The 12,169-nt window shown below is 33.6% G+C and overlaps 1 pseudogene; it reads right to left on the reverse strand.

The window, feature by feature from the left end:
* Nucleotides 1–12,169, reverse strand: part of LOC146916534 (uncharacterized) — a 44,099-nt pseudogene that overhangs the window by 3,424 nt on the left and 28,506 nt on the right.

The raw sequence follows: 12,169 nt of genomic DNA on the forward strand, positions 1-12,169 counted from the left end.
TTAATCATATCTAACAACTTAAACTTCCTTAACTAGTGTCATTATTCTTCCTACATTAGTCATATACTTCATCAATAACCTCAATTATTAATCATAAATCATTATCACATGTCATCAAATAATAGTCACAAACACATTATCATAATCATATAACATCTTATCATAAATCACATAACATCTAACATCAATAATAATCATAAGCATCAACATCTAACATCAATAATATTCATGAGCAAAACATAGCATTTATCGAAAACATCTTCACAATCAAGTTCATAATCAACTTCTTAAACAAACATCATAATTAAATCATAATCATCGTATCACAATCACACTTCATAATCAAACCTCACTTAACTCGACAATGCGACTCAACTCGACTATGCAACTCTTAACATCTCAAATCATCTTAGAATCTTGACAACTTAACAACTTGACACACGACAACTTCACATCTTAAATCATCTTAAAAACCGCTTGATATGCAAATGCATTTGGTACCAATAAAGAGCATCAAGCTCCCAACCAACTTATATGAGCGTAAATAGGCTCTTCAGGGCATCAATCCCCCAACCAACTTATATGAGCGTAAATAGGCTCTTCAGGGCATCAAGCCCCCGAACATAGTGAACAAAAGCTCCAGGGCATCAAGCCCTCACCCATCGTGTGAATGACTAAGCATTCCAGGCATCAAGCCCCTAACCAACGTATATGAGTATGCAATGGACTCAACTTTCTACAACTTAGACAACTTCATGAACATCTCTCATAATTTTATTAATGTGGACAACCTCTTAGATATTTACGACTTAGACCGACTTATACATCTTCACTAAGATTCAGCAGCAACAAACAGCAACAATTGCAGCATATAACAGTGCTTGAATATCATATCATCAATAAGAAATGAATCATATCAACTTAACATCATTGAACATCATAATATTATGTATCATACAATACTCACATAATGTATTCCAACATATCAACAACAATAACCACATATACATTAATCAATTACATTCATATCAAAGTCCAAAACATTCTTCAAAAGCAAATCAAGTTTGATCAATGATACATAAGCCAAATACTCATAAAACACCTCAACTAAACCCCTAATACTTAAGTTGAAGTTGGGAAACCAACCGTAAGTTTTTGGACTAACTTAGGATTATTTATGCTAAGTTTACTTAAAGCTTTCTGAAGACTCACTTGAACTATTTTCATCATAACTCAAAATCTACAAATAATTTTCTAGTCACTCCAAAGCCATTAGAAAGCTAACTCAATTATCTACAACTTTCATGTTTACACCGAAAGCTAATTCAACACGGAAACAGGTGAAAAAGACACAAGAACGCAACAATTGAAGTTCTGACAGCACGCAACGAAAACACAACAAGCAGTGTTACCCATGAGGGGCTGCCTTGCTGCGCTCAAGCGTGGAAAGCTGCGCCCAGGTGTGGGAAGGCAGTAGCCAGTGACCTGCGCAGCAGCTCTGTGCAGTCCTGGTTTTTTCCCGGTTTTACCGTTTCGTCCGTAAAAACCTAACCGTTACCTCGATTCCAATTCCGTTTTCGCCTACGCGTTCTATTCCACAAATCCTATCATATTTTACTGAAAAATCATATTTTTAAATCTCCAAAACAGGTTATCCTAGAATCACTTATTTCTCAAAAAGACTTAAAATCATTTTTTCTCAGAATCTCAACTTTTCATCCATTCTCATGTTTCTAACCATCAAACTACTTCTAATAAAATTCCTATAGGATATCTAAGATCTGTTCATGATTCTCTCATCAATTCTACGGTTCTTTAACATCTAATCATCAAAATCGCTCATAAACCCTAATCCTCTTAATCTCACAAACTCTCCCCAACTTGTTAGATGTAATCTAATGATTTAACAACTTAATATTAATGCAAGATAGTCTCACCCTCACCTTAATATGCAGAAATCGCAGCTTCTTCTCTCCTAGGTTCTTCTCTTCTCTTTTCTCCTCTTTTTCTCCAAAACTGAACGTACGATGTAAACTATTCTCTCAACCTAGCTTCCTCTATTTATATCCTTTCTATTCTTTCTAAATCTATTTTGGCCCAATAACTTATTCTTCTTTCTATTCTAACCTCCAATTCTACTTACACTAATAATTCTCATATTCTAAATAATAGAATAATGCCACATAATAAAATACTAACACCTCATATATATAATTAAATCACATAAATAAATTCTAACTTAATAAAAATAATTAAATAAAAGGAGGGCGTTACAACTCTCCCCAACTTAAAAGAATTTCGTCCTCGAAATTCAAAGCACAAGAGAAAATAAATTTAGTTATTGCTTCTTCAAACAAAACACAAAAAAAAAAACATCAAGATAGTCAGTTAAACATGATCACATAATAAAACATAGCTACTAACTAGAAAACATGACAACACGACACACGACTCATGTACTTGGCCGGACGGACCGACCTGCTCTGATACCAATTGTTACATCCCGTTTTCCCAACAAGAAAATTTCTTATGTAAAATCAGAGTTTAACAACTTTAAACGGAATGCTACACTTCATAAAAATTCATAAACTGAATAAATAACAATTTATTCTTCAAAATCACTTAACATAAGTATTTTCAAAACTCCGCAACAGAATTAGTTCATTCAACATAAAAGGTCTTTGGCACGCAGGCCTTATTATAAAAGTCTCATAAATCATAGTCATCAGTGTTCATCAAAGCTTCATAAAATAATACGCAAAGGAATAGAAAACAGTTCATAAATCCCATCCTGTTACGTATCAGAGCACCTAAAGACACTGTGAGAGATAGCCACCCACGACTGCAACTAACCTTGTTTACCTGCAAGTTACCCATACGAAGAGCAACATTTCCAAGCAGAGGGCTGAGATTTCTCAAACAATAATATTAAACATAAAAATCATATAAAGTACATTCAACAACTTAAACATCTTATAATTCATTAATCATATCTAACAACTTAAACTTCCTTAACTAGTGTCATTATTCTTCCTACATTAGTCATATACTTCATCAATAACCTCAATTATTAATCATAAATCATCATCACATGTCATCAAATAATAGTCACAAACACATTATCATAATCATATAACATCTTATCATAAATCACATAACATCTAACATCAATAATAATCATAAGCATCAACATCTAACATCAATAATATTCATGAGCAAAACATAGCATTTATCGAAAACATCTTCACAATCAAGTTCCTAATCAACTTCATAAACAAACATCATCATTAAATCATAATCATCGTATCACAATCACACTTCATAATCAAACCTCACTTAACTCGACAATGCGACTCAACTCAACTATGCAACTCTTAACATCTCAAATCATCTTAGCATCTTGACAACTTAACAACTTGACACTCGACAACTTCACATCTTAAATCATCTTAAAAACCTCTTGATATGCAAATGCATTTGGTACCAATACAGAGCATCAAGCTCCCAACCAACTTATATGAGCTTAAATAGGCTCTTCAGGGCATCAAGCCCCCAACATAGTGAGCAAAAGCTCCAGGGCATCAAGCCCTCACCCATCGTGTGAATGACTACGCATTCCAGGCATCAAGCCCCCAACCAACGTATATGAGTATGCAATGGACTCAACTTTCGACAACTTAGACAACTTCATGAACATCTCTCATAATTCCATTAATGTGGACAACCTCTTAGATATTTACGACTTAGACCGACTTATACATCTTCACTAAGATTCAGCAGCAACAAACAACAACAATTGTAGCATATAACAGTGCTTGAATATCATATCATCAATAAGAAATGAATCATATCAACTTAACATCATAGAACATCATAATATTATGTATCATACAATACTCACATATTGTATTCCAACATATCAACAACAATAACCACATATACATTAATCAATTACATTCATATCAAAGTCCAAAACATTCTTCAAAAGCAAATCAAGTTTGATCAATGAGACATAAGCCAAATACTCATAAAACACCTCAACTAAACCCCTAATACTTAAGTTGAAGTTGGGAAACCAACCATAAGTTTTTGGACTAACTTAGGATTATTTATGCTAAGTTTTCTTAAAGTTTTCTGAAGACTCACTTGAACTATTTTCATCATAACTCAAAATCTACAAATAATTTTCTAGTCACTCCAAAGCCATTAGAAAGCTAAGTCAATTATCTACAACTTTCATGTTTACACCGAAAGCTAATTCAACACGGAAACGGGTGAAAAAGACACAAGAACGCAACAATCGAAGTTCTAACAGCACGCAACGAAAACACAACAATCAGTTACCCATGAGGGGCTCCCTTGCTGCGCTCAAGCATGGAAAGCTGCGCCCAGGCGTGGGAAGGCAGTAGCCAGTGACCTGCGCAGCAGCTCTGTGCAGTCCTGGTCTTTTCCCGGTTTTACCGTTTCGTCCGTAAAAACCTAACTGTTACCCCGATTCCAATTCCGTTTTCGCCTACGCGTTGTATTCCACAAATCCTATCATATTTTACTGAAAAATCATATTTTTAAATCTCCAAAACAGCTTATCCTAGAATCACTTATTTCTCAAAAACACTTAAAATCACTTTTTCTCAGAATCTCAACTTTTCATCCATTCTCATGTTTCTAACCATCAAACTACTTCTAATAACATTCCTATAGGATATCTAAGGTCTGTTCATGATTCTCTCATCGATTCTACGGTTCTTTAACATCTAATCATCAAAATCGCTCATAAACCCTAATCCTCTTAATCTCACAAACTCTCCCCAACTTGTTAGATGTAATCTAATGATTTAACAACTTAATATTAATGCATGATAGTCTCACCCTCACCTTAATATGCAGAAATCGCAACTTCTTCTCTCCTAGGTTCTTCTCTTCTCTTTTCTCCTCTTTTTCTCCAAAACTGAACGTACGTTGTAAACTATTCTCTCAACCTAGCTTCCTCTATTTCTATCCTTTCTATTCTTTCTAAATCTATTTTGGCCCAATAACTTATTCTTCTTTCTATTCTAACCTCCAATTCTACTTACACTAATAATTCTCATATTCTAAATAATAGAATAATGCCACATAATAAAATACTAACACCTCATATATATAATTAAATCACATAAATAAATTCTAACTTAATAAAAATAATTAAATGAAAGGAGGGCGTTACAACTCTTCCCAACTTAAAAGAATTTCGTCCTCGAAATTCAAAGCACAAGAGAAAATAAATTTAGTTATTGCTTCTTCAAACAAAACACAAAATAAACACATCAAGATAGTCAGTTAAACATGATCACATAATAAAACATAACTACTAACTAGAAAACATGACGACATGACACACGACTCATCTACTTGGCCGGACGGACCGACCTGCTCTGATACCAATTGTAACACCCCATTTTCCCAACAAGAAAATTTCTTATGTAAAATCAGAGTTTAACAACTTTAAACGGAATGCTACACTTCCTAAAAATTCATAAACTGAATAAATAACAATTTATTCTTCAAAATCATTTAACATAAGTATTTTCAAAACTCCGCAGCGGAATTAGTTCATTCAACATAAAAGGTCTTTGGCACGCAGGCCTTATTATAAAAGTCTCATATATCATAGTCATCAGTGTTCATCAAAGCTTCATAAAATAATACGCAAAGGAATAGAAAACAGTTCATAAATCCCATCCTGGTACGTATCAGAGCACCTAAAGACACTGTGAGAGATAGTCACCCACGACTGCAGCTAACCTTGATTACCTGCAAGTTACCCATACGAAGAGCAACATTTCCAAGCAAAGGGGTGAGATTTCTCAAACAATAATATTAAACATAAAAATCATATAAAGTACATTCAACAACTTAAACATCTTATAATTCATTAATCATATCTAACAACTTAAACTTCCTTAACTAGTGTCATTATTCTTCTTACATTAGTCATATACTTCATCAATAACCTCAATTATTAATCATAAATCATCATCACATGTCATCAAATAATAGTCACAAACACATTATCATAATCATATAACATCTTATCATAAATCACATAACATCTAACATCAATAATAATCATAAGCATCAGCATCCAACATCAATAATATTCATGAGCAAAACATAGCATTTATCGAAAACATCTTCACAATCAAGTTCATAATCAACTTCATAAACAAACATCATCATTAAATCATTATCATCGTATCACAATCACACTTCATAATCAAACCTCACTTAACTCGACAATGCGACTCAACTCAACTATGCAACTCTTAACATCTCAAATCATCTTAGCATCTTGACAACTTAACAACTTGACACTCGACAACTTCACATCTTAAATCATCTTAAAAACCTCTTGATATGCAAATGCATTTGGTACCAATACAAAGCATCAAGCTCCCAACCAACTTATATGAGCGTAAATAGGCTCTTCAGGGCATCAAGCCCCCAACATAGTGAGCAAAAGCTCCAGGGCATCAAGCCCTCACCCATCGTGTGAATGACTACGCATTCCAGGCATCAAGCCCCCAACCAATGTATATGAGTATGCAATGGACTCAACTTTCGACAACTTAGACAACTTCATGAACAACTCTCATAATTCCATTAATGTGGACAACCTCTTAGATATTTACGACTTAGACCGACTTATACATCTTCACTAAGATTCAGCAGCAACAAACAACAACAATTGTAGCATATAACAGTGCTTGAATATCATATCATCAATAAGAAATGAATCATATCAACTTAACATCATAGAACATCATAATATTATGTATCATACAATACTCACATATTGTATTCCAACATATCAACAACAATAACCACATATACATTAATCAATTACATTCATATCAAAGTCCAAAACATTCTTCAAAAGCAAATCAAGTTTGATCAATGAGACATAAGCCAAATACTCATAAAACACCTCAACTAAACCCCTAATACTTAAGTTGAAGTTGGGAAAACAACCATAAGTTTTTGGACTAACTTAGGATTATTTATGCTAAGTTTTCTTAAAGTTTTCTGAAGACTCACTTGAACTATTTTCATCATAACTCAAAATCTACAAATAATTTTCTAGTCACTCCAAAGCCATTAGAAAGCTAAGTCAGTTATCTACAACTTTCATGTTTACACCGAAAGCTAATTCAACACGGAAACGGGTGAAAAAGACACAAGAACGCAACAATCGAAGTTCTAACAGCACGCAACGAAAACACAACAATCAGTTACCCATGAGGGGCTCCCTTGCTGCGCTCAAGCATGGAAAGCTGCGCCCAGGCGTGGGAAGGCAGTAGCCAGTGACCTGCGCAGCAGCTCTGTGCAGTCCTGGTCTTTTCCCGGTTTTACCGTTTCGTCCGTAAAAACCTAACTGTTACCCCGATTCCAATTCCGTTTTCGCCTACGCGTTGTATTCCACAAATCCTATCATATTTTACTGAAAAATCATATTTTTAAATCTCCAAAACAGCTTATCCTAGAATCACTTATTTCTCAAAAACACTTAAAATCACTTTTTCTCAGAATCTCAACTTTTCATCCATTCTCATGTTTCTAACCATCAAACTACTTCTAATAACATTCCTATAGGATATCTAAGGTCTGTTCATGATTCTCTCATCGATTCTACGGTTCTTTAACATCTAATCATCAAAATCGCTCATAAACCCTAATCCTCTTAATCTCACAAACTCTCCCCAACTTGTTAGATGTAATCTAATGATTTAACAACTTAATATTAATGCATGATAGTCTCACCCTCACCTTAATATGCAGAAATCGCAACTTCTTCTCTCCTAGGTTCTTCTCTTCTCTTTTCTCCTCTTTTTCTCCAAAACTGAACGTACGTTGTAAACTATTCTCTCAACCTAGCTTCCTCTATTTCTATCCTTTCTATTCTTTCTAAATCTATTTTGGCCCAATAACTTATTCTTCTTTCTATTCTAACCTCCAATTCTACTTACACTAATAATTCTCATATTCTAAATAATAGAATAATGCCACATAATAAAATACTAACACCTCATATATATAATTAAATCACATAAATAAATTCTAACTTAATAAAAATAATTAAATGAAAGGAGGGCGTTACAACTCTTCCCAACTTAAAAGAATTTCGTCCTCGAAATTCAAAGCACAAGAGAAAATAAATTTAGTTATTGCTTCTTCAAACAAAACACAAAATAAACACATCAAGATAGTCAGTTAAACATGATCACATAATAAAACATAACTACTAACTAGAAAACATGACGACATGACACACGACTCATCTACTTGGCCGGACGGACCGACCTGCTCTGATACCAATTGTAACACCCCATTTTCCCAACAAGAAAATTTCTTATGTAAAATCAGAGTTTAACAACTTTAAACGGAATGCTACACTTCCTAAAAATTCATAAACTGAATAAATAACAATTTATTCTTCAAAATCATTTAACATAAGTATTTTCAAAACTCCGCAGCGGAATTAGTTCATTCAACATAAAAGGTCTTTGGCACGCAGGCCTTATTATAAAAGTCTCATATATCATAGTCATCAGTGTTCATCAAAGCTTCATAAAATAATACGCAAAGGAATAGAAAACAGTTCATAAATCCCATCCTGGTACGTATCAGAGCACCTAAAGACACTGTGAGAGATAGTCACCCACGACTGCAGCTAACCTTGATTACCTGCAAGTTACCCATACGAAGAGCAACATTTCCAAGCAAAGGGGTGAGATTTCTCAAACAATAATATTAAACATAAAAATCATATAAAGTACATTCAACAACTTAAACATCTTATAATTCATTAATCATATCTAACAACTTAAACTTCCTTAACTAGTGTCATTATTCTTCTTACATTAGTCATATACTTCATCAATAACCTCAATTATTAATCATAAATCATCATCACATGTCATCAAATAATAGTCACAAACACATTATCATAATCATATAACATCTTATCATAAATCACATAACATCTAACATCAATAATAATCATAAGCATCAGCATCCAACATCAATAATATTCATGAGCAAAACATAGCATTTATCGAAAACATCTTCACAATCAAGTTCATAATCAACTTCATAAACAAACATCATCATTAAATCATTATCATCATATCACAATCACACTTCATAATCTAACCTCACTTAACTCGACAATGCGACTCAACTCAACTATGCAACTCTTAACATCTCAAATCATCTTAGCATCTTGACAACTTAACAACTTGACACTCGACAACTTCACATCTTAAATCATCTTAAAAACCTCTTGATATGCAAATGCATTTGGTACCAATACAAAGCATCAAGCTCCCAACCAACTTATATGAGCGTAAATAGGCTCTTTAGGGCATCAAGCCCCCAACATAGTGAGCAAAAGCTCCAGGGCATCAAGCCCTCACCCATCGTGTGAATGACTACGCATTCCAGGCATCAAGCCCCCAACCAACGTATATGAGTATGCAATGGACTCAACTTTCGACAACTTAGACAACTTCATGAACAACTCTCATAATTCCATTAATGTGGACAACCTTTTAGATATTTACGACTTAGACCGACTTATACATCTTCACTAAGATTCAGTAGCAACAAACAACAACAATTGTAGCATATAACAGTGCTTGAATATCATATCATCAATAAGAAATGAATCATATCAACTTAACATCATAGAACATCATAATATTATGTATCATACAATACTCACATATTGTATTCCAACATATCAACAACAATAACCACATATACATTAATCAATTACATTCATATCAAAGTCCAAAACATTCTTCAAAAGCAAATCAAGTTTGATCAATGAGACATAAGCCAAATACTCATAAAACACCTCAACTAAACCCCTAATACTTAAGTTGAAGTTGGGAAACCAACCATAAGTTTTTGGACTAACTTAGGATTATTTATGCTAAGTTTTCTTAAAGTTTTCTGAAGACTCACTTGAACTATTTTCATCATAACTCAAAATCTACAAATAATTTTCTAGTCACTCCAAAGCCATTAGAAAGCTAAGTCAATTATCTACAACTTTCATGTTTACACCGAAAGCTAATTCAACACGGAAACGGGTGAAAAAGACACAAGAACGCAACAATCGAAGTTCTAACAGCACGCAACGAAAACACAACAATCAGTTACCCATGAGGGGCTCCCTTGCTGCGCTCAAGCATGGAAAGCTGCGCCCAGGCGTGGGAAGGCAGTAGCCAGTGACCTGCGCAGCAGCTCTGTGCAGTCCTGGTCTTTTCTCGGTTTTACCGTTTCGTCCGTAAAAACCTAACTGTTACCCCGATTCCAATTCCGTTTTCGCCTACGCGTTGTATTCCACAAATCCTATCATATTTTACTGAAAAATCATATTTTTAAATCTCCAAAACAGCTTATCCTAGAATCACTTATTTCTCAAAAACACTTAAAATCACTTTTTCTCAGAATCTCAACTTTTCATCCATTCTCATGTTTCTAACCATCAAACTACTTCTAATAACATTCCTATAGGATATCTAAGGTCTGTGCATGATTCTCTCATCGATTCTACGGTTCTTTAACATCTAATCATCAAAATCGCTCATAAACCCTAATCCTCTTAATCTCACAAACTCTCCCCAACTTGTTAGATGTAATCTAATGATTTAACAACTTAATATTAATGCATGATAGTCTCACCCTCACCTTAATATGCAGAAATCGCAACTTCTTCTCTCCTAGGTTCTTCTCTTCTCTTTTCTCCTCTTTTTCTCCAAAACTGAACGTACGTTGTAAACTATTCTCTCAACCTAGCTTCCTCTATTTCTATCCTTTCTATTCTTTCTAAATCTATTTTGGCCCAATAACTTATTCTTCTTTCTATTCTAACCTCCAATTCTACTTACACTAATAATTCTCATATTCTAAATAATAGAATAATGCCACATAATAAAATACTAACACCTCATATATATAATTAAATCACATAAATAAATTCTAACTTAATAAAAATAATTAAATGAAAGGAGGGCGTTACAACTCTTCCCAACTTAAAAGAATTTCGTCCTCGAAATTCAAAGCACAAGAGAAAATAAATTTAGTTATTGCTTCTTCAAACAAAACACAAAATAAACACATCAAGATAGTCAGTTAAACATGATCACATAATAAAACATAACTACTAACTAGAAAACATGACGACATGACACACGACTCATCTACTTGGCCGGACGGACCTACCTGCTCTGATACCAATTGTAACACCCCATTTTCCCAACAAGAAAATTTCTTATGTAAAATCAGAGTTTAACAACTTTAAACGGAATGCTACACTTCCTAAAAATTCATAATCTGAATAAATAACAATTTATTCTTCAAAATCATTTAACATAAGTATTTTCAAAACTCCGCAGCGGAATTAGTTCATTCAACATAAAAGGTCTTTGGCACGCAGGCCTTATTATAAAAGTCTCATATATCATAGTCATCAGTGTTCATCAAAGCTTCATAAAATAATACGCAAAGGAATAGAAAACAGTTCATAAATCCCATCCTGGTACGTATCAGAGCACCTAAAGACACTGTGAGAGATAGTCACCCACGACTGCAGCTAACCTTGATTACCTGCAAGTTACCCATACGAAGAGCAACATTTCCAAGCAAAGGGGTGAGATTTCTCAAACAATAATATTAAACATAAAAATCATATAAAGTACATTCAACAACTTAAACATCTTATAATTCATTAATCATATCTAACAACTTAAACTTCCTTAACTAGTGTCATTATTCTTCTTACATTAGTCATATACTTCATCAATAACCTCAATTATTAATCATAAATCATCATCACATGTCATCAAATAATAGTCACAAACACATTATCATAATCATATAACATCTTATCATAAATCACATAACATCTAACATCAATAATAATCATAAGCATCAGCATCCAACATCAATAATATTCATGAGCAAAACATAGCATTTATCGAAAACATCTTCACAATCAAGTTCATAATCAACTTCATAAACAAACATCATCATTAAATCATTATCATCGTATCACAATCACACTTCATAATCAAACCTCACTTAACTCGACAATGCGACTCAACTCAACTATGCAACTCTT

Source organism: Medicago sativa, chromosome 6 (assembly GCF_051527215.1).
Source record: "Medicago sativa cultivar Bolivia chromosome 6, Bolivia_mono, whole genome shotgun sequence".
Lineage (NCBI taxonomy): Eukaryota > Viridiplantae > Streptophyta > Magnoliopsida > Fabales > Fabaceae > Medicago > Medicago sativa.